The sequence below is a fragment of the Hippocampus zosterae genome, chromosome 7, assembly GCF_025434085.1.
Source record: "Hippocampus zosterae strain Florida chromosome 7, ASM2543408v3, whole genome shotgun sequence".
Taxonomy (NCBI): domain Eukaryota; kingdom Metazoa; phylum Chordata; class Actinopteri; order Syngnathiformes; family Syngnathidae; genus Hippocampus; species Hippocampus zosterae.
Genome location: NC_067457.1, coordinates 25,316,260 through 25,340,814, shown reverse-complemented (window position 1 = coordinate 25,340,814; position 24,555 = coordinate 25,316,260). Strand labels below are relative to the sequence as shown.

Here is a 24,555-nt window from a genome sequence, read left to right as displayed (position 1 = left end):
CGGGACGGCGATGGATGGCAAATTAGGAGAAATGGAAATTGATATTTCAATGAATACGGATTCGATGATTTGAACGGAGGAAGGGAAGGGGAAGTGCAAAAGGGAATTGAAAGAAATAAGCGCTTGTGCGGGGGGATTTTTATTGACTGTAGTTAGTTTTCACGGACATGAACACCACACACTTAATGCTAGGCAGTTTTGGCCCCATTTTTTCGTATCGCTTCGCGGCAGCTGGCTCCAATCAGGAATGGCGTCTCCTGACATGAGCGTGAGCTCGACTGTGATTCGCGTCACTGACGAATTCAAATGCTTTTGCTGTGGCTCTACAAATTTCTGATTGACTTTAAGCGCGTTAGCTAAGTGTGCTCAATTCTTTCAGGTGAGCCGAAAAACACAGCTAAATCTTTTTTTGCGCAGTGTTCCCCCCCCCTCATAGCTGAAAATGCTAATTCCCCGAGTATTATGTATCTTAAGAGACTTGCCGTGTTTATTTGGAAATCATCGTTAAATACTGGAAAGAAGGAAAGAAGCTTAGTGAATTACGGCAACTCGCACCTCCCTTGCCTATTTTCATCTAGACGGAAGAAAAGTGTCCTTTTCCAAAATCCCAAATCCACCGGCGGGGATCGTTTCAACGGGAAACCACGTCCCATTCGAGCGGGTGGCCCTGAATTCCACCTGACGAGTTGACTTCCCTCACCTCCGTTGCATGTCGCCGCTCATTCAAGCACTCGCTGAGCGGCTGGCGGGATGAGGCGCAGACGGACGGACGCGGGTGAGTCAGAGGGGAGAAATGCTGATGAATGGCTGGATGGCCCACTGACCCACACTGGTGTTTGCGTGGCCGCTGGCTCCGCGTGGCCGCTGGCTCCGCGTGGCCGCTGGCTCCGCGTGGCCTCGTAAAACAGACGCGGCTTCGTACTTGCACACCCAAATTAAAAACAAGCAAAAAGGGCTTTTAATATCCGCTTATCGCAGGGACTTGATTACACGGTTACTCATTCAGCATTGTATTTCGTCCTCGGTTGCTGCTACTCGATGATTTAAGCACGGGAAAGCGCACGCGCTGCTGCACATTGCTGCTAATCAGAGGGCCGGTGTTAGTACAGGTCATGAAACGGAGGAAGCCGCGTGGCGTCTGGATAGGAAGCTTGAAACTACTTTGGCTGCAACTTTTTGTCCATGCCGAGTTTCTAAATCTGGGAAATGTATTTCGGGAGACTCCTTTGACACGATTGAGAAACCGCTTTCCATATTGAAAGCGAAACGGTCAGAGATCATGGCAAGTTCCTCACTCTTTTTTTTTTCAAACCGGAATGTCATTGTACTTTGGTGAGGCTTACGTTTCACAATAGCTTTACATTTGTAGGCCATAATATTACGTAAGCCCGCAATCGTTGAGTTCATGACAAATGAATCGAAAGGTTTGATCAATTGAACAGCACTCGCTGGAGCACAAACCTCAGCCAAGGTTTCGAATTGAACTCAAGTTTAAAATGAAACATGTCGTCTGTCTCTATGATGTCATTCTAATGTGGAAACAAAGAAAACAAACTCCTCAAACAAGAATTAAAACGACACATTTGGCCTTTGCGCCTGATAGAGTTGATTTTAAGTCAATCTTTATTTATCCGGCTCAGGCCACTGAGAACTTCTCGCTCACAATGCCAACCCGGCAGCAGACAAAACAGTAAAACAAAACAAGTCAACTGTATTTCTCGAGCACTTTCCAACAGCCATCGCTGCATACATTAAAATATACAATAAAGAGTAAAACAAATCGGTCATAAAGACGGCAGAAAGCAGCGAACAGTAAAACCAAGAACAAATCTAATTCCAAAGAAGGTATGTGCAAAAACAGATCTGAATGATGATGAAAGCTGAACGAGCTTGAGAGGGACCCCCCCCCCCTCCCCAGAATATGTGGAAGCCCGACATCCAAGCGCATCATGCTCATCGTCACCCAAATCGGAGTGGCACAGGCCGCGGGCAGGTGATTTTCCAGGAACGCCGTTGAATTTGCATGACCATTTTGTGTGGCGTGCATTCTGCATGGCGGCATCGAGTGTTGAGGCGACAAGAAGAGAAAAGGCCACCAAATGGACCTTGCGCAAATGCTGCCTTGCTCAGCCTGGAAAGCCGCTGTGGCCCGGGCTAGCGTCGGCATCATCAGCAATAAACACGCACACACACGTAAACATTGGTTGTGTCCTCCCAGCGCACCCTCTGGGCTGGCACAGGGAGCGGGGAGGTGGGTGGGTGGGGGATGGGGTGGGGGGGCAGTGGGGGAGTGTGTATGCCCAAGGATGAGGCTGAAAAGAGAGCAGAATGTGGCAATGGCAAGATGGCCGCACGGCTCTGCCTGCCGCTGAGCATTGCTTTTAAAATGGAATCGATTTTGGCTACAAACAACACCGAAATGTACCGCACGGAATAATTCCACTGCGGAAAATAAGCACATTTCAAAGACAGATGGTGGCAAAAATCTCAAAATGATTCCTTGGTGGCGGTTTTATTTGATTTATATATTTTTTTGGTCTCTTTTTGAGAAGGGAAGCAGGGGTATCGCTACAGGCGTGTTATTATACAAATTACAGTAAACGGGATTGATAGGCAGACAGCGAGATGTGTTGGGAGTCAGCAAAGAGAAAAGGGAGAGGGGGGGGGGGTGCTGTGTGTGTGTGTTGACCTAATTCCATGCAAATGGCGGCTCGAGTGGCAGACACAAAACGTTGTACGTTGTAATGCTGGAGTCTGGGATCGGGCCGGCCGTGTTTTACGCCACACAAGAGTATAGTGTGTGATATGTTGAAAATGTATGGACCCCGTTAACAGGGGGGTGGGGGTCGGGGGGGGGGGCACTGTAAAATTGCAGCTCTCACTTTGAGTTGGAGCTGAAGAAAATGCGACCATGACAAGTCGAGCGCAGGTTGCCAAAAAAAGCCGAGCAATCCCAAATTTGGATCCGTGTCCAATTGTACACCTTCAAAGAGACTCACTTACTCGCTGGCCAGGAATTTGCTCATTAAGATTCATGCATTATTCACTTTAATGAAGGATGATCTCAAAATGGATCCACACCTCGTGTGAGGGTTGGACACCCAAATTGAGAGTTCTTACATGCACGACAGTGCGCCCCACAAAAAAAAAAAAAAAGTTGACGTTGCACTCGAACAGTCACGATGGAAAAAGGTGTTGAGGCACCCCCCCCAAAAAAAATCTGTGTGTGTCTATGTGCGTTTTATTAAAATAATTTAGCATCCTATCAGTCTCATTTCCCCCCAATAAATAAATAAATATAAAAATAAAAATAAAAATAAAATAAGAAAGCGGGTCACCTTTAACCTCCGACGCCGCGTGACCTGCATCACCGGAAGTTGTTAGCGCTCAGCCGTCTGGAATTGCAAGTTGCAATCAGAGCCGTTGCGGTAAATCTCTTATTGCTCTTCTTATTCTCATTCGGACTTTGTGTGATGTCCAATTCACCGAGCGCGCGGGCAACTCCTGGCAATCTGGAGTGCTCGGAGAAGCAACACGTGAGCTACGATCGTTAACGCGCTGCAAAAGTGCGTCCCGTGCTTCCTCGTCAAGTCTCAACGAAGGTAGGCGGCGATTTGCTTCTTCAACTTTTGTGTTGACTTTATTTTTTTTTTTAGTTTTGTTCATCATCTGGGCGTGCGCGCGTAAGTGCGCGTGTGCGTGCATGCGTGCGTGCGTGCGTGCGTCCGTGTGCTTTGGGCAATTTAAGATCCCCCGTGTTCCTGCAGCTTAGTTCAACTTGTTGGGTTCTACGAATTGAGTTGTTTGTTTGTTTTGACTGTGTGCAAGTTTTTTGGGGATGCATGGCAACCATTTTGAGATGGTCCCTTAATGTCATTCTGCCACCCGCTGCTTCAAATGCAATTACACGCTCAATCAATGGATCTTGTTTATTTGGCGTTACCTCTGCCGCCTCCGCGCTTCTCTACCTCACGTGCGACCAGCAGCAGCAGCAACAGCGAGCTCTTGTAGATGCTCCAACCCCACCGGGGGTGGGGGCGGGCCCGGCAACATCAGGGAAGGTATGGCTATTAGGATCTGATAACCTCATTGACTCCCCTGACGGTCTCAATGAAAAGTCCATTGGGATGCGGCTCAGGCGCGCAACGATGAAGGGAATGTTAATGAACCTTTTTTTTATGGGGGGGGGGGGCGATGGGGGACGCAGGGTCTGCAGAAAGGTAAACAACTCCAGCGGTCTGGATGCCTGTTGGCATTTGTACTGCCGCATTATCACGCAGCTGCTACACAATGCAGACAGTGATAAACATTCCTGGAATCTCAGGGCCTCTTGATTTGGCAGGACACGCCGCCTCACTTGTAAAACACATGCTTGTCGACTGGAATGTGTGTGTGTGTGCGTGTATATAAAATGTATGTGCTTTGTAATTTGGCATACCCGTTGAGTCTAATGGAATCCAACGTCGTCTTATCAAACGCTTTTCCAATACAGAGCTAATAATCCTCCTTGTGCAGATAAATAAGTTAACCGTCCCTCCGTACATCCATTTTAAATGGCGCTCAACTTCATTATTTGGGCAAAAAGGTGAAATCCACCCTGGACTGGTCACCAGCCAATCACAGTGACACTGGCACCTATGAGCAATTTGGCTCCGCCTTTTATGAATTTCACCTATGAGCAATTTGGCTCCGCCTTTTATGAATTGAGCATGCAAATGAAATGTGTGGTAGAAAATGATGCAACCACCTTGCAAAACAAAAGGGTGAAATGAGAATGCGTCTCAAAATCAAAACTTTTTGGCACTTGGGTGCTCACAATCCGTTTTCAAAATGACAACAAAAAAAAAAAGGCGAGAAACAACCGCGCGTTTCAAAGAGCAGCTACCAAAACGTAAGAGTGGGAAGCAAGTCGCACGTGGGAGTGCGGCTTGGAAACAAGCGAGCGAAATTGTGACAAAAGCAAAGGCGGCGGCACATAGCGAAGGTTTTCGCGGGACGGGGCTTCCAGTCGGCCTGTTTACTGTATGCGACGGGGATGGGTCGCCGTCTCGGATTGTACGCTTGCAGGTGTACGCTCCCGTTTGTTGTACACGATGCACGCGCATGTCAGTGGGAGGACAAGATCAGCAGTTGAGTGAATGTTTTGTGTGGGAGCACAAAGACACACTTGACCGCTCATGCCAAAAAGCAGATTCCTCACAAACAAATACAACTGTTGAGCTTTCATCCAATGGATCCATCTTGCCCTCCTTCAAATCCAGTCGCTATTTAATCGCTTTGCTTGCAAACAGAAATGCACGGAGACTTGAGGGCTCACAGAAAGACGTGGTAGAGGACCGGTCAACACTTGCTGAGCCTGGTTGAATTTCCCACCAGATTGCACACCTTCGCCCAGACATTGAAATGTGTCATGAAGATTCGTGTATTCCCCAAGAAATTTTTTTTAGGTGAAGAAAAATGGAGAAAACAATTGCAAGCTGTGAAAAATATGCATCATTTCACCCCCCCCCCCCCATTTGTGAGACTTTCAAATGAGTTTGGATGCAAATTCCCAGTCTAATCCAGTGTCTGCATCTGTTGCTCCACACTCTCGGAGTGACCTCCGCTTTGGGAGAAAACAGGTGCATTTCATGTCTGGGTCACTTTCCGGGCCACTTTTTCCCCCCCGCGTCCTTCTGTCTCCTGGCAAAATCCATCCGACGCTCCCTTTTGCCCCCCTACCCCAGGCCCATCTTTGCTCTACCCCTGATTATGTGCTCGTAATGAGAGGTCTAGACATGCTTGATTAGGATTAAGGCCCCGGGAAGGCAGGCACGGCGAGGTCACGCAGCGCGAAGCCGCTTTGGGATCGGACACGAGATGGGACGCGCACCAAGAGGAGTTTTTGAGGAACCGTCACCGAGGCTAGACCGTCGCCCCCGCCCTGCTTAGGCGCCGACGCTCACAGTGAAGATCGCAACGGATGGCTAACTGGCCTGTCGTGCTTCCGTGCGGCCTTTGCCAACTGGGCGTGGCCTCGTAAGATAAAACTAAGAGGATGGCGTCATATGTTTAGGCGGGCAATATGATTTCGATGTATTTTTTGTTTGATGACGTTATGGAAAACTAAGGGTTGTTTTTGTAAATGAATGGGAGCTCTACATTCAACTCGACAGACGCTGAAAAGCTTTGCGTTCGCACCTCGTCCCCATTCACATCTCACCTTCGACACGGGCACGCAACGGTACTGCGGGGCCGCGAATGCTAATGTGCTAATGTGCGCTAATGATGTCATTATCTCCCGATGAGTGCAAATGGAGCGAGAGATGCAACAGGGTGGAAGGCGTCGCTTCGTCCCGTCACTATTTGAGCCTGCGCGTCAACATGTGTCGGCGGGACCGGATGGCGAGCTGTGGAGAGTGATGGACACGATGTAAAACGCATTCTCCCAAGTCACACGCATGTCTGTTTCCCATTCTGTGTCGATTTTCCATTTTGCTCACGAGCTCCGGGGGCCATTTTAAGATTGAAATCATTGAAATTTCAGATGAGGTTGAAATCCAAACGGTTTCGGCGCTGTATCGAAGCACGTCGCTGTGTCGACGGAGGAGGCGGATCTCGAGTCGTATTCCGCACGGGCAATCCGGCGGACGGCATGACGTGCGATGCGTCATTTCATTGGCGCCGCAGCCGCGCATGCTTTCATGGCGTGCAGCCACATGTTTCACAAGCTTGCATCATCGACTCCTACACGTGTGGGCCCCGCACGGTTACTCCAGCCAATATTGTCCGCCTCGACTGGTTACCTGCTGTCAATGTGGAAAAGGTTACGGTAATATTGAAAAAAGAGAATTTGCTGGGAGGAATTCTGACTTATACTTTTTATCGAAGCGGCACGGCTCGAATCGGTGAAGACGAGCCGAAGCTAAAATCTCAACACAAAGGTGCTTTTGTTGCGCTTTGGATATTTTGCGACTGCGGAGCGGTAAAGTCGACGAGTCGGTTCCACTCCCTGTTTGGTGGGTGTCATCACTGAATAATGCCCTGAAATGACATTTCGTCTCCAAGGCGACGGACGCGAGTTTCTTGTCGATCGCAAAACGAGTCCATCGCAGTGCGGCGGCCGCTTGCTCACTTGGGATCGTGCTAAAAATAAAACCCTCGCTTGTTACAAATGCAGACCATCGGAGAAATCTTTTGCTTTTTTCCCCCCCCCCCCACTCCAAGATGAGGCAGCAGAATCAGAATCGTTGGTTTTTACCGACGACCCCCCCCCCCCCAGCCGAGCTGTCACTCCACCCCGATGACTCTATTTGCTTCCGTGTCCTCTCCCACCCTCCACTTTGATTCCTCCTGATGAGTTTCCAGGCTTTCAGACGCTGTATCTCCGCTCTCTATTTGCACTAGCCCACCCTTTCTCACCCCCCCCCCCCCCCCCACCGGTTCCCTACTCTCGCTCCATCATTTATGGACCGTTCCTCATTGCGACCCGGTGCTGAGGGTTTAGTTTCGAGGGTGGGGGGGCGGGGTTGTCTGCGTTTCACGTTTTCAAGCAAACTGAAATATTCATATTCATAAGAGCCCGTGTCTCTGTGTGAGAGCGACTTCACGTGTACGCAACCCCCCCGCCCCCCCCCCCCCCCCCCGCCCTCCTTCAGCTCTGTCGAGATGTGTGCCTTTTCATGATTTTGTACGACCAAGTAGAGCCGCGGGTAGCCAGCTCGGCATCGTTGTGTACTTCTGTACTCGATGCTCTGGCTGTTTTTGTTCCCGCTCTATCCGTGCCAGGTGATGCGTAAAGCCCGCTCTTTTCATTCGGCTCCCAAAATAAGACTTGCCGCATCTATTACCCATGAACTATTCTGCAGGCGCTCGCACGACACGCCGAGGAGGTGGAATTTTTAAGAAGCGTGTTAGCCATCCGTCACCATAGCAATACACGTTGTCAATTGAATTGAGCTTCACCTTTGAAACGTATTGCCTGCAATTCAGACTCATAACGGAATTTAGAAATGGCGCTCAAGTCTCAGTGACTGTCCCAACCATCATTTGAAATGCGGCATTGCGATGTTGACTGTCTACGTGTTGCTCCACCGTTTGTGTTCAAATATCCTTTGCTTGAAGCATTATAAAAGCACAACTAGCGATGCAAAAAGTTAGCCCCTCAATGGTGTTTTCCATTATGCGTTAGCATCAAGCTAGCCGAGGCATACCGAAGGCAAGGTGGAATTCTCTTTATTTTGATGTTTACTTTGACGGTCAACAGCTTGAGGCCTTTTTTTTTTCCTTCTCAAGCTAGTGGGCTATATTTTATCCGTCATCAATCAAGGGATCAGTCGTGCTTATCGCGGCGCATGCAACGTTGGCACACGCTTTCTATTTCAAGTAAAGCATGCAATTAAAAAACAAAACAAAACAAGATTGGAGTAAAATGGCACGACACAAAAAGCATGAACTATGAATTACAAAAATGCACCCAAATATTGAACAAACAAACAGTTGAGCGAAGTGTTTGGCCATTTCTTGTCTCTTGCTCTTCCATCTTCAATTTGTGAAGCCAGAGAGAGCGCCTTCCCTTTTTTCTCGTCCATCTTCTCTTCGTGTCTTCCTCCGCAGAGATTTGCAGACCAGCTGATCCCCCCCGCCACCCCCCCCCCCCCCCGCCTTCATCTTTCCTTTCCCCTGGCCTTAGATGGCTCCCTCCCTTTCGTACCCAACACGCAAACACTTTCCCAACCATCTCCTATCTATTATTTTCCATCCTCTCGTCAATCTTACCCCCACCTCCAGCTCCGCATCATCTCGTCGACCGGCGGCAGCGGCCGCGACACGTATAGCCAGTTGCTATGTGGGCGCCATGACAACCGTCATGAATTCGGCATGGCGCTCACGTATGCAGCCGGATGTGGGGGTTTGTGTGTGGATGCGGCGTTTCAAATGGCGCTCACGTATCCCGAGGATGAAACCTCTCCCGGGGCTTTGGTGTACATTCAGTCGGCTCCTCCTCTTTTGATTTATTCAACGTACGTCCCTTCATGTGTGCATGAGTTTTCGTGGGTCTCTGTGTGGAAGCTCCCAATTTCTCGCGGGTGCGGCTGGAGGATTTTAAGTTACCGTCTTGGAGTGCTTAACCCTTAGATGCATATGTGGGTCAAAAATGACCCGATGAGGTTTTTTTTTTGAAATATCTTTGGACTGAAAATTTATTATAATTTCATATTCCAGGTATTCCTCAAAAAACATGTTGTTTATATAATGTCATTCACAATTTTAACTTACATTTTATACATTTTAAGAAATTTCAGTTTTTGTATTGCTACCCAAAGTTTCCATGAATGGGTCAAAAGTGACACGTGTACATTTTCTATGGAGTCCAATGGGAACCACTGATTCGAATCGACTTTGGCTGTCAGCAATACATTGACTGCGGACTGGGACGACTATACTATCAGAAATGAACCCCTCAGGAAAATTATTTTACACTGTAAGAGCTGATACGTCTAAGTATTATCTTCATATAAAATTGTTTGTGTGTTGTTCATGACTATTATTTATCTACAAATTGGCCTTCCGCTTGGAAACAGATCATATGGCAGTCTTTCGCTATGTATGGTACCTGTTCCTGGTCAACTGCAGACAGCAATTCATCCCCAGTGATTGTGTCACTGTCGATGAACAGCTTGTGCCATTCAGGGGAAGGTGCAAGTTTCTACAGTACATGCCAAGCAAGCTTGCCAAGTATGGCCTAAAGATCTGGGTTTGTGATGCACGCATCCCCTATGCAATAAATGGTATAGTTTACACGGGGAGACAACCAGGGGAAGACGTTCAGAAGAACCTGGGAGAAAATATTGTCCAGCAGCTGTGTGGTAGATTTAGAAACACCGGTCGCAACATCACCATGGAAAACTTTTTCACCAGTGTGCCACTCGCGCAGCATCTCCTGGAGAAGGAGCTCACTATTGTGGGGACTCTATGTCAGAACAAGCCAGACATCCCTACTCTGATGAACCTTTCCAAGTCCAGGGAGGTTTACAGCACAGAGTTTGGATTCAATGATAGCCTTACCATGGTCAGCTATGTCAGAAAGAAAGGAAAAGCTGTTGTGCTCCTGAGCACGATGCACCACGACAAAGCAGTGGATGAACATAGCAAAAAGAAAAGAAAAAAAAACAGAAGTGATCAAATTTTACAATGAGACAAATGGAGGTGTAGACACCATTGACCAGATGGTTGGCAACTACCCGTGCAAGCGACAAACACAGAGGTGGCCCATGGTGCAATGGTACAACATAATTGACATCGGCACCCTAAATGTCTACACCTTTTTCATGGCTCAGCACCCAGATTTCAAGAGTGGCATCACCAATGCACGACGGCTGTTCCTCATAGAGCTGTCAAAGGAGCTTGTCACACCCTACATGAGGAGTCGACTGGAAAGCTGCACCCAACTGCAAATCCCGATTATTGAAACAATGAAAAGGTGCGGGGTGACAAAAGCCACCACTAAGACACAGGAAAGAAATACACAGGGCCAACCAAAGTGAGAAAGGTGTCAGATCTGCCCAAGTAACAAGGATCGCAAAGTCAGCAATAGGTGTGGGAAATGCAATGTACCTGTGTGCAATGATCACTGCCAGAAAGGCAAAACAGGCAACGCATGCATACATACATACATACATACATACATACATACATACATACATACATACATACAGACACAAAATGGATGTTCGCATTTTTCTATTGCTGTTCTGGGTAATTTTTATTTTTCAAAAATGTTAAAAAATTAAAAATAAAGATATTTCAAACATGAAATCATTCCTGTATGGTCCTAAATATATTACTAAATTTTGTACAAGTGATTATTCTTAACCAAAATGACAAAAATGTCATTAAAAAAGCATTAATTTTATTATGGGTCATTTTCACCCACCTATGGAAGAGTGTAGGGGCCAGTCACTCATGCATCTAAGGGTTAAGTCTTCTTCATTCTTCAACTAAAATGTCCTTGCCTAGAAGTTGGTTTTGAAAAAATGAATAAAAATAAAAATCAATCACTGTTACAAACCAATCAAGTATTGGCAAAATTGGTTGTCAATTTTCTTGGATGCTCAGGTCGGTTCACTTCAATTTGACATCTGATGCAATCACGCCCAAGCGGGCGTTAACCAATAACGAGTGGCCGCTCAACGGGTGTCCGTGACCGAACGTTTGCATCATGGGGGTTTCACGGTGCACAAAAACAACACTTGACCGGAGGGGGAAAAAAAATCCTTTGGCGTACACAAACAGAGAGACTTTTGTTGTTTCCGCATTTTCATGAATGCGTGGCGAAATATGGAAAATTATTGCAGTACGCACGCACACACAGACACCCGAGGCTGATGGGAGCCACCCCCCCCTCTCACCTTGTGTCACCTTTCCTTGCGTTAAAACTCATGTTTGACAGCCAACTGCCTTTGGCTTGACTTTGTCCTTATCCCTTGAAGGGACACGCAGCGAGACAGTTGGGTTTGGGGGGGGGGGTCTTTTAATCTTCCCCCTTAACTTTGTATTTCTTCACAGTGCCGTGCCCAAATCATTGACCGCTCTTATCTTTGAACTGTAACGGCCTTCGCCAAATGCGCCGTCGCCGTTTTGAATGGGGACGTTGTTGGCTCCGAATCTATTTCGGTCGGTCAATGTTCCCTTTTTAATTTGCAACGGTGTCAAATGACCAAATGCCGAGCTGCGCCAACGTTCCGGACCATTTTTATGTCTAAAAGAACCCATTAAGCATGCTTATTTTTCAAAATTGGCTGCAAATCTTTCACACAATGCTTGTTGTTATTTTAAGGCCTTTATTTGTCCTCCAACGATATGCTAAAAAAAAAAGAATAGCTCTGTCTGTACTTCACGCTCAGTCAAACTGGAATGTAAAAAAAAAAAAAAACACGCCGTCATTGGTCAGTGCGCCCCGACATGCAAGACAATGTTAAAAGCAAAAGTGATCCCTTTATTTATTTTTCTTAAGAGCAGAAGACCTCGGCAACTTGTTACCGAGGAGAATTGTAAAAAAAAAAACCCACATATTCAACTGTGTAGGAGCTGGATTTTTGCCCTTGTATTTCACAGCTCACAAAGCAAACGGAGGCGCATTTTTTCATTCGGTTTCTCCGCTTGCCATATTCCGCGTCTGTGGAAGTTTAAAATGAAAGTTTTGTCTCACCAATGGTGAGCGTTTCAACCTAAACCTAACCCTAAACCAAGACAAATAAATCAAATATCCTGTTGAGAGACACGAGCAAAAAACAAAAACATGAGAGCAAAAATAAAAACAAAACCAAAAAAATACCATTAAAAAAAAAAAACACATCTTATGACTAGAGGAGTAAGAATTCCACCTATGAATCAGTCCGACTTGATTAAATTACCTTAAAGAAAAGCACATGGGTTGGATTTGCGATATGTGCTCGCAGATTTCGGAATTTTAACGTGATTTGCGTAACATGCTGCTCATGCTCCCTTGACTGGAGTTTGGGGGGAAAAAAAACAAAAACAAAAGGTGCATCCATCCACCAAGTCTCTTGTTGCATATTTTTTTTGTGTCGCGCTCGTGTTGTTGAACACGAAAAGGTCATTTTGCTCCACAGGAAGTGGGCGGGTTCAGTGGTCGGCACACACGGGGGGGGGATTGGCCACCTGTAACTTTGCCAGAGGCGGGATCAACATGCTTAAGATTTCTTGAATGTTGCGATCCCGGCTAATTGATCTGGGTCATGTGCTGGGGGGGGGCGGAATTCAGTGTTCAAGCTTTAACACTTTGGAGAATTGATTAGTGGATTTATGTATTTATTTTTTTCCCCCCATCAGATGACCTTTTCGTGCCCGTCTTTGTTATCGATGTTGAGATCTTGTTTCAGTCATGTGATTGGTCCAAGTTGAACCTCCAGTTTCCCGTTCGCTGCTTGACGATGACTTCCTGATTCCTTATAAAAGTGAAATTTCAAAAGCTGACCGGCCAGAAAACACAAGACATTTTCAGGTCATCACACAGATGCCGCAACTTGTGACCGAGTGTCTTAATGGAAGTGGGGAGGGAGGGGATTGTTGGATGAAAAGCAGAAAAGGAGCCCTTGAGCAAAAGCTAGCCAGAAGGTCTTTTGAGCCATCTGCGAGAGGAAATGTGCCCGAGGACTTGACTCCCTTTCTTTTGGGGCTTGTGTATTTTGTCTTTCAAAAAAAGAGCCAACGGACTTAAATCGTCAGCAATTTCACATTTAATTGAATTCAAATTGAATTCAAGCGAGTTTTGTTTTTCCAAAAGTGGACGTTAACTTGACTTTCCGATCGCACTCTTTCTTATCTCATTGTAATATGCAGAATCATTTGTTCGTGCGCATGTTTTTTTCCTTTGCCAAAAGCATTTCCCGTAGTCGTGTTAGAAATGTGATGCGGTTTTGATGAACGATTTGACAGGTTTGGATGCATTGAACATGTGTTCATTTGTTCGAAATGAGAGCCAGTTCAATTCTCACGTCAACTCAAACTTGCCATTTAAGTTCAAAAGTACCCTAACGCCGTTTCATTTGAAATTAGAGCAATAAAGTCGTAGTAACAGCCCCGTTTGTTTTATAACCGTAGCGCGTAACCCAGTTCCTACGGTGAATTTGGCTTTAGTAACATCACAGGATACAATTTGTGTGTGTGGTTTTTGTTTGGGGGGGGGGGGCGGAGGGTCTATTTTTTTTCAGGGAAAAACCCTGACGGCAAAGTTGCTCTAAATCCGTCAGCTGATTATTGCTACTTAAAAACATCTCGGGGTATGGAAGCGGTTGGGTCAGGAGGGGTGAGGGGGGGTGGGGGTGTCTGGTGAAGACACTCGTGCCTCTCAATCGATCTTAAGACGGCTAAGTTCTGGAAACATTTGTAAAAATAATTCCTTGACAAGCACGTGTTGTGGCGATGGTGTCACAAGACATCGGGGGGGGGGGGGGGGGGGCACCTTTCATTGACGTTTGAAGCGGCGCTGACACTCACTTTGGCCGCAAGTCAAAATTTTGCTGAGATGAAAATGCTTGTGGTCCCAACGAGCTTGGTCACGGTTGCCGGCGTCCTCCTCCATTGTGTCTCTGAAGTCTTTTTCTGGTATGAGTATACCGGGGCACCAGTTTCACCGTTTCCCAGGTGTGAGCTGGAGGGTTTGGAAAAACAAAATATATGTCGCTTTTTGTGAGAAGAGAATCTTATCGGCTCAGTATCTCGATCAATCGTCATCATTCGAAGGTGATGCGGCAGTGGAGGCCCGAGAGCTTTTGGAGGACTTTGGCGCCACAACAACAAGCAGAAAATTGGGTCACTGGGAAAAGCCAGTGTTGTTTCCACGGCAACGGCGGTGTGTTGACACAGCGAGCGGCTCCTCATCCAGGCAAATTCCCCGTCACGCCGTTTGCATATGACGCAGCTATTGACTTTTCGCTTCACGTTTTGAGGAGCCCGATCGTTAGAGGGACTCTGCTCTCATCCATCAATATCAGCCATTTCATGCGTTCCTGATGCATAAAATAGCTGGCTTATAATTACAAAATACACCGATTAGACCTCGATTAATAAATTGAATAAATGCCGTTTTCACGTGTATGGCATCAAAGCCAAATGGCCATTTAATCGAACAGACGCGGCGTTCCAATCATCTCATGCTAGTATCATCCATGCATGTCGAGGATACGCGTACGCTTCTCTCTGCACGCTCGACATCACTCTGAGCCGATTGAAAAGCATCACTGAACACCAAGAGCGTGATAGCGCTTACGTTCATGATTAAAAAAAAAAAAGAGAGAGAGTGGAAAAAAAAATCTAGATTTGCCTTTCATTAGTGCCAGTGTGGTGTGTGTGACATGAACATCTTATCGCTCAGCAAGGGCGGGATTGCTGTACAGTGTAGGCGTGTGTGTGTGTGTGTGTGTGTGTGTGTCGGGTCACACAAGAGGGCAGAGTCTTGCTGAACTTGATTGAAAGCGGCGGTTAATTTCAGAGCCTCCCACTGAGATTAGCGAGCGGGAGCGGGACGAAAGGCTAAAGGCTAGCGAGACAGAAAAGGGAGAAGCGGAGAGTTGAGCGCACAACGGACGAGTTCGCCAGGAGAGGAAGGGCGACGCCCAGTCCTGAAGTGAAACCAAGGACGGCGACACCACAACGTTTAAGTCTTCGTTCGGTGCGTCGGTCTTTTCCAAGCCTTACGTTGCTCCGTTTTGAGCCGTCAGCTGAGGGCTTGCCTTTGGGATCAGGCGAAAAGTGTTGATAGACTTCTTGGATTCATTTCCAATCGTGCGCCGGGCTGGGAGGTGTCGGTAAACACGAGCCGCCGCCCCCCCCTCCCCACGGCGTTTCTCACCTTGAATCACCGGGCCAAGAAAATGGAAATGATGGTCTCCATGGCAACAGCGCCCTCTAAGAGATTCCACACCCGCTGCTCGCGGCATCCCGTCATAGAATAGAACAATAAATGGGGAGCCATCTTGTACAGGGTGTCCCAAAAGGTGCGTTTGATTTCATCCATTTGGTTTCGGTTCTTATTTAGACCGCCGTCAGCACTTGACAACTTTGACTTCCCAGTTTTTGTCCCCCCCGGTTGACAAGCGGCATCGCAAAAGCGCCTTTGCGAACCAACCGCAGGTCACCGAGCGTCACAATCGTCCGCTTGAGACCTTTGAACACCCCAAAGTCGCCGTTGCTGAAATTTCTTCTTGCTTTTTGAAGCATCCGCTCAATGAGACTTTTACAGACGCCACGTTCCATGTCAGCCTTCTTGGATAAACTTTTCCTGAATTTGCTCCAACGCCTGCGACGGGAGTTTGATATTTTCACGCTTTGGAGCAGTGCGACGCTCATAAAATCTGTCAAACTGGCGCTGAACGACTCTCGGCGACAGAAAACCTTTTACCGTCTATATGTATGTGTGTGTGTGTGTGGGGGTGCACCGATGCTATTCCAAATTGTTTAGCCACCTCAGCAGTTTTCAGACTCTCTCTCTCTCATATTCGCATTACAGTTTTTGACAGCCCGTTAAATCTCGCAGACGTAAAACTCACGCCAGGTCCCGGTAAATTGCACCAAAGGTCATAAATACCCCATCTGTGCGCGAGTGTGTTAAAAACAAAACAGATTTTAATTCACTTGCGGTCAAAGGCCGCACCGCCGCACCTCCTCTCCCCGATTGCATCACGTGCGTGTGAAAATATCCGAATTCGAGTTTTGCCGTTTGGATCGGGACGGTTGCAGATGAGAAGCGGCGACAAAGTTCACGGCGGGTTGATGAGTTCAAGTCACCTGCAGACGTGATCGTCGGTCTGTCTCCGTGCGCCGATGTGCACATGCATGTCGACTTAATTCGCTTGGAAATTAGAAGGCAAAAACCACATGACTGCCATCCACAATTCAAGTCGTCGCAGACGCAGCTGGCAGACTTTGATCCTTTCTTCTCCGTATGCGACGCAAAACGCCTTCGCCGCGCCTAGAAGCAAAATGTCAATCTGGCAACGCCATGGTTTTGTTTGTTTTGCTTTTTTGTGGTTTTTTTTTTTTTTTAAGTCAGAGAAAGTCGACATTCTGAAAAATGGATTTTGGCATACGCCAGAAAAAAAGAGAAACGAAAGATCCCAACAAGTGCCCCGGGCGAGCAGGCTTCTTGCCTGCCCGCTTTTCTGCCCTCCCTCCTCCACACGGTGAAAAATTCATGCAAGTTTCCAGCAAAGAGCTTGAGATGATTAAACATTCAGATTCGACGTTTGAAAATGGAAGCTGAAATTGTGCCGGCCCTCGCTTCTCCGCAAGCGTGCGGCGGGTGAGCTCTGGCTAACGCCGAATGTATTTCCACCGGCATCGAACATTCCCAGCAATTTGATGCTTTATTGATGATGATTTTTTTTGTCATTTATTTATTCGTTGCAACCACCGTTTATAACGCCGACACTCACTAACCGTTCCCCAACGTGCATGCTGTTAAATATTTGCCAGAATATTTTCATCGGCTTGAAAATATTGACAGCTCCGTTCTGACCGTTTTTTTTTTTTTTGGTCGTACCTTGGTTGAGTGGAGGCGTTTATTTTTGAGACTAAACAACTCAAGAGAAGCGGGTTGGAAAAATAAATCCCATGATTAATAAAAGATACGAAATACACCGCAGGGTCTTTCAACCTTTGCAGCAGGTGCAAACATGAAAGAAATAGAGTGGCTATAAAAAGTCCGCACACCCCCGTTCAAATGTCCGATATTTTCCGTGACAACATATAAATCATTTCAAAACCGTTCCCACCCTTCATGTGTGTCCTATACGTTATGCAACACGATTCAAAAATATATTTTGAAGAGGCGATTAATTTAAAAAAATCAAACATCCGAGCTCATGGGGTTGCACAAGTGTACACACCCTCTTATAACATGGATGGGGCTGTGTTCGTCATAGGGTTATAATAATTTGGGGGCTTTCAATATATTCATTCATTCATTCATTCATCTTCCTAACCGCTTGATCCTCACTAGGGTCGCGGGGGGTACTGGAGCCTATCCCAGCTGTCTCCGGGCAGTAGGCGGGGGACACCCTGAATCGGTTGCCAGCCAATCGCAGGGCACACAGAGACGAACAACCATTCGCACTCCCACTCACACCTAGGGACAATTTTAGAGTGTTCAATCAGCCTGCCACGCATGTTTTTGGAATGTGGGAGGAAACCGGAGCACCCGGAGAAAACCCACGCAGGCCCGGGGAGAACATGCAAACTCCACACAGGGAGGCCGGAGCTGGAATCGAACCCGGTACCTCTGCACTGTGAAGCCCACGTGCTAACCACTGGACTACCGGGCCGCCCGCTTTCAATATAGTTCATTTTTATTTAGTTTGCGTTTTAAAATCTCTGAATTTTAATTAGTTTCGAGAGTAGGTTTGTTATTTTTCAAAAATGCATCATTTTTTTTAAACTGCTTTAGAATTAGTTTTAGTTTTTCTTTTTTGTTTCATACATGGAGTATTTGTTGAGTGCGAGTGACATCTCCTCTGATGACTCGCGCTGTCTGCAGCTTGATAAAAGAATGCCAGCATTCTGCGGGAGTTTCCCCTCTTGCACAACATCATTTGCAAAGTGTGCGGGGGTCAAATGAGTAACCCGGCCAAAACTCCCCTCCCAACATTTGTTTGGAGACAACAAAAAGGTACGAAAAGGCTAAAAGCAACAATGAGTTTAGTTGTGTGTTGTCTGTCTTCCGAAGACAAAATGACAGTGTTGTTGCCGTCGAACTGAGCTGGTCTCAAAAGCCACTTTCATTACCACGGACAAGGCCTCTGTAATTTTATTGGAGCCGCTTCCACACACAACAAAGCGGCAAATCTCTCATGAAGGGCCTGTTTGTTACTGCTTCCTCTTTGGAGTTTTAGTCAAATGGAGGAAGACACACACTCCCAAAAAGACCATTTGTTGACAGTAAGTCCACAGATATAAAAACGGCAGACGCTCGTCGCATACTTTTGTGTCAGGTTGACTTCACGACAGCAAGCAACCGAAAATGCCACATCGCGCTATTTTTTTTTACGTCTTTAGTCATCCCGTCGTCGTTTCGACAACAAATGTAACCGAGCAGCCATCATGCGCTTGGCTCCAGCAAATGATACAAAGTTATCGTCTCGCTGACATTGAAAGTACGCGTCATTTACAGAAATGTGGGCTGTGGTTTATTATTCCCAACAACCTTGACGCTCGTCATTTTGTCCTACTCGAGTGACGAGCACTTGAAAAGGGAAGCTGGGCCAAATATTTGCCATTTGTTGGATGTGTGAAGATTTGCGGGGAATCGGGTAATCTATTAGCCGCTCGGCGGCGTTGGAATCCCGACGTCACACACGGGCCGCAATCGTGTCAGATTACTGGGAATTAAGACGAGCCTTGAGGATTTTAATCTCTTACAGGTGTTGGACGTTGAATCGCTGGATAAATATTAGCTTTGATATTTGGCCGTGCAAAAAAATAGAAAAGACGTCATGTGGCTCAACACCGCTCTACATGCAAAAATCCATCTGATCAACTCATCAACAGTCGCTAGTCATCTTTAAGTTATCAACACGCCGGCCATCAAAGGCCATGAAGTCCGAAGCCACAAACTCCAAGTTTGAAAATGCCGAAACATCAATCCAACTTGTGCCTGCAATCCGGAGCCGCGAACGGCCTCCTAACCCCTTTCGTGGCGGCTTACGGAGTAGCGAGCTGCAGCTGAAGGCGGCGCTGAATCGAGCACTGTGGCGCGGAGAAAGGCCGCCATTGTTTGCCGGCGGCCGTAACAATAGGAGCTCTGTCGGAGCGGCTCATCTGTTTTCTTGGCTAGTTGGCCCAATAATAGAGCTACTTACGCTCTGTAAATGGGCTGCGGCCGGGTCCCAAACAAATACGCGCAAACATATCGGCTAGTGCGTGTGTGCTGGAGGAGCAGGGGAGGGGGGGTGCTTAATCAGTCGGGGGGGCGAGGGTTTTTTTTTTTAGGATGATGCTCGGTAGGACGTTGTCACACTTATCTGCCGAAAGAGAACACGGATTACGGCTTTTCCTAACACTACTCTGCATTTTTATCCCCCCCCAAACCCAAACACGAGAGCGTCAAATTTTAACCGCCGCTGCCGGCAGGGATTCCATAAATCGTGCGGCGGGCACGTTTAAGTGTTCCGATGGTGACGGCCGATATCACCTCTTGTCACGGAAGCTTTCGTTTTAAAATTGCGACGGCGGCGCGTGGCGTGATTAAAAAGATCGGGTGCCGAAGCGGGAGCCCTGATGCATTCCGGCGCGTAGAGGAAGACTCGGAAGCACAGCTGCAATTCTACGATGATGCTTCTGTGATGCCTTGCGCTCAACTCTGCTTTCGACTTGTCTAGTAAGGACAAGCGATTGACAAGGAACGGTGAGGGGGGGGGGGGGGGACAAAGAAAGCGAGAGAGAGAAAATGAGCTCACGCCCCAACATTTTCCAGGTCAGCCCAAATGCCTTGGGCTCAACTCACGGCCAGTCTGTTACTGTTTTTCTTCTCCCTTCATCCCCCCCTCCCCCCCCAACCCACTCCCCGTTTCCCTCTCTCCCTCCGCTCTAACACTCTCGCCTGGGGGCAAAGTCGAGCTGCGATAGGATTCAGCCGTTGCCACGGAGACCAGAGAGACATCGCTGCCATAGCAACACAGCATGGCTTGCTCAAGCGTAGATCTGTGTCTTTCTGCCGCGCTCATCGCGTTAAACCCCCCCCCACCACCCCCCCGATGCGCTCAGCCGTCATCTTCGAGCCTTCGCCCTCTTTTATCAACACGTATTTTCACAATTAGCTCTTTTTTGTTGTCATTTGCATTTTGCTGTTCATGCCCCATCGTGTAATTAGAGGGGCTGCCGGCAGTCAATTGAAGCGCTCGCACGGGCCGGGCGCTGACTCAACGTGTCGCCTCTCACGGCGTCAAAAAGAGGAAAACATTTGGATGGAATGGAGCGGCCTCAATTACCCTCTCAATAGATGGCGGCAGTAAATGCCGCAGTAAATCCATTTGGGAGCTTTTCACCTCGGTGCCAAGAAATATCTGGCAGTCACAGAAAGTTGAGCAAGAATAATTTCCGGAAGCTAGTGATTACAGGCCACTTTGTGCTATTTCTGGGGAAATTAACTCCATGAAGATTTCAATCTTAGCCCGTATTTTTTAAAAAAATTTTATTATTACTGCTTCAAAGCTCAGCTCAACGTTGGGCGGCTTCCAGAGTCGTAGCATGCATCCGTCACCGGTGGTCAGGCGAGGCGCGACGCGTGTACGCCTGATGCATGTTGCCATGTCGACCACAGTGCGTGACGCTCGACGGGTGGTCGCTCAGAGGGGGGTGTCGACGAAAAAGCTCACACCGGTGGGAGACTCAACTTATCGATTATTTATGTGGCTGTCAAGGACTCTCAGCGTCACCCGCGTATGTGCGGCGCGGGCGGGTTAAAAGCGGCAAGGGATAGCGCAGGTCGCGCGTTTTGAAGCTCAAACTGGTTGATGACGCCGCTTAGCTTGTAGCTCGTCAACGTGTCATTAGGTGTGCGCTGACAAGCCCTGTGGATGCAACGCTGACGCGGACACACACACACACACACACACTCAGGTGTTGCCGGAAAGGTCCACTTTCCCTGTCACTTCATATTCCATCAAGCCTGGAGCCTTTTGCTTCATCAAACACGTCCTCTTTCTTAGAGTTGATAAAGTTGAGAAGTTTGCTCACGCGTGTCTGTGTGACGGACCCGATTCACTTTCACGACATCGCGGGACCCATAAAGGGGGGAGACGGGACTGGGAGTTAAGGTTTGTGCTACAGAAAAAAATTCAAGAGACTGGGCCAATATTATCGACGACGACCCTGGTCAGTGATGTGCAGGTTGCCACGGTAACGACAGAGACGCGACTAAGCAACTGCAGCATCGACGTGCTCCAAAGCTATTCTGGAAAATGCAATTTTCATCCGGTTTCTAGCTAGCTCGCGAGGGTTAAAAGGCTACATTTTGAAAAATATAATCAAATGCTAACAAAGTCACTCATTTAATATTCGTCAGGGGCTAACATATTTGAATAAAGCACGTGTTTGAGAATTAACCGCACGCATGTTGGCCGTTTCCCATCATGCCGTGCACCCCGTACACGTAAATGACAACGCACATGCTCCGACCCCCTGGCGGGCATCTAAATAAAAATCCGCCAAGCATACCGGATGTGCATCATTGGTTGTCATGGCCACCAGGGGAATATTCTTGAGGGTTGCCAAGGTAACAGCTTGGGGAAGGCTTCGCCAGCCTGTCACCGACTGGTCTGAGGACAGCGGAGAGCCGCTGATGAATGTTTTGAGAGAGGCGAAACGCATATGCGCATGATTAGTGGAGGTGGCGTTGAGATCTACGATGCCTGATGGACATTTGAGCCGCGGTGCAAGCATGTTGACGTACCCCGGTCGTACGTATTTTGGTGTTTGTGCACGTGGGAGGAAGAAGAAGCATGCATCCATGTGCTGGTATGCGTGGCGGAGATGCGAGACGATTGTGATTGTGATGCGGATCAAAGCGGCCGCCATTCATGCCGACGGATGAGGGGATGAGGCGAAGAGAAAACGGGACCCAGTTGCCATGGTGACGCAATCAGAAATCTGCTTCCCACCCAAGCCCGTCTCCGCCTGGGCACCGTCAACGTTTGGGCTCCACTGCATGACAACACACACACACACGTACACACACCATATGTGAGTGCGTCATCTTGTTTTTGATGTGCCGCTCTCGCTTGGTATTGTCTCCATTTTCACGCCGTCTTTCTGTTTGGCTCTCTCACGCTCCTCTCACTTCTCCTGCCCTATATTCATACACTAATCTGCTCCAGTCTGTCTTCTTGTCTGACTCCAGTAATCTTGTCAGGACAGATGGGACACACACACACATACACACACACACACACACACACGCACAGCAGCAGCAGCATCTGCCGCAAACTTTAGATTACATGTTTGAATGAGAAACATTCCACAAAATAAATGAAATGGGAGCATAAATGTGAATGAGGCAGCGTTGCTATACGCGCTCAACGTTGCCATTTAGGCAATAGGAACACCTTCAAAATAGAAATGTGAAGACTCTCAGATTGGATTTGCCGGCATACTGTAACTATTAGTCATCAATCTCGCCTGATGCGCGATCAAACATTGATGACTGCTCCAAAGCTGCCTGATTTCCCCCCCCCCCAAACCCTCGGGGGGGGGGGTTCTGCTCAGAGAGATGACATCAAAATGAAGTATGAGCGAACGCTGCCATAGGATATTGATGGCCTTTGAAAAGGGCCGGTGATGGATCAGGGCCTACGAGATGAACCTGTCAGAGTGAAGAGACGGGAGATGCTCAGGGGGAAAAATGACTTGAGACCCCCCCCCCCTCCCATTTTTCGGAGTGTCAAAAAATGGTTTCATTATTATCGCCCCAGCTTTCTTCCATTTTCTTGCCAAATGTGATCAAGTTCAATTGGTGCTCACATAGTGTATGGTGCTAAGCTAGCATGATCTTAATTGGCACTCAACGAGGTCCACGTGGAGAGTCCGATCATTAAATATGATCTACGGAACCTCAAATAATGTTTGCCTAACGAGCACTTTGGAAACAAAAAAATAAAGCACCTTGACTCTCAGTTTCCAGACGTACGGCGTGTTTATCGGAGTCAAACAATATGAGCTTCAACGCAAATAAATCCCACGGCGAGCGTCAGGCTGGGCGTCATAAAACAACGGGACGTTGAACCTTAATCACCGTGACTGCAGCTCAGCGTGATGCATGCCATGTGAAGAAAAAAAAAAAAAAAAAAAGCACGAGTTGTTCATAAAATTGATGGTTACATTCCATTTCGCTGGTTGAGAGAGAGCGAGTGAGCAACAGCTGTGGATTATGATGTTTTCCCAACGGAGACGCGCGCTGCCGTTAAAGTTTACAAGCAGTGAGTCATCGTATGCTGGCTCGTCGTAGGCCACAATACACCTGCAGAACTTCCCCCCCCCCCAATCTAAAATGCTACTATTGGCATGTCCGCAGCGTTTCCATACTTCTTGCACAAGTGGCTGACCTAGCGCAAAGACCTGAATGGCAAAATTCATTCATTTCGAAGAGCACAACCTGCTCATGCTACTCTGTGTTGCTCTAAAATTGCAAATTACAGCGTGCGATTTCCAGCTCGGGAACCCCAGTTTGAGGACCGCCGCCGTGGCGCGATGGATCCTTTTAACCGCGATGACCTCTGTGGACTGGCAGAAGGCAAACGGGGTCCATCTGTTGCTCTCTAATGGCAAGTAGCGGTGCAATTATCAACCCCAACCAGGCCGCCGGTTCGATAACCCGTTGACGGATGATGGATAGACGGGGAAATAAGAAACACGGGCAGCAGCACGGAGGAAGACGGAGGGGCGAGTTCATATTGGGGAGGAGGGGGATGTCGGCGGGGGATGGGGTTTGGGGGGTTTAGGAGACGAGGCTACGTGACGTTTGTTTCCATGGTGATGCTCTCCCTGTCTCCAGCACGTACGGAGATGGCGCTTAAAAATGCGCCAGCGCATTTGCCTTCGTGTTTGTGTAATGGCATTTTTGTCAATAAATAACGGGGGCCCCACCCCCACCCGGCTCGGCAGTAAATAAGGGCTGTTGCGATTGATCCGGGAGTTGTATTCTGACAGGCGTTGGTGGTGTCGTTTCCATCATGTATTTTTTTTTTTTTTTTTTTTTGGTGGGGGCGAGAGGGAGGTCTGGGTGGGGTTGTCGGCATGCAGAAACATTTCAAGGCTTGGTCCTGTCACGACATCTGCAAATTGGCATTTCACAAGCAGACACATCGAGTTACACTTCTCTGAATTTCATCCACAAATGAGCACGCTTGCCCCCGTCGTGACGAGTTGAGGGACAAGTGTCTTCAGCACTTGAGCGCCCATTAAGATCTCACTCACTGATGACTGTTAGAATGGTTAAAAATAGTTTTTTAAAAATTTTATGTATTTTTTATGGAGGCTCGTCTTTCTCCGTTGGGCTTGGAA

The 24,555-nt window shown here is 47.7% G+C and overlaps 1 protein-coding gene across 1 annotated transcript in view; it reads left to right on the top strand.

The window, feature by feature from the left end:
• Window positions 1-3,399: 3,399 nt before the first annotated feature.
• Window positions 3,400-24,555, top strand: part of fndc5b (fibronectin type III domain containing 5b) — a 31,931-nt gene continuing 10,775 nt past the window's right edge. The window contains exon 1 of the mRNA XM_052071939.1: window positions 3,400-3,602. The gene's annotated coding sequence lies outside the window, so the exon portion shown is untranslated. The remainder of the gene's footprint in view (window positions 3,603-24,555) is intronic.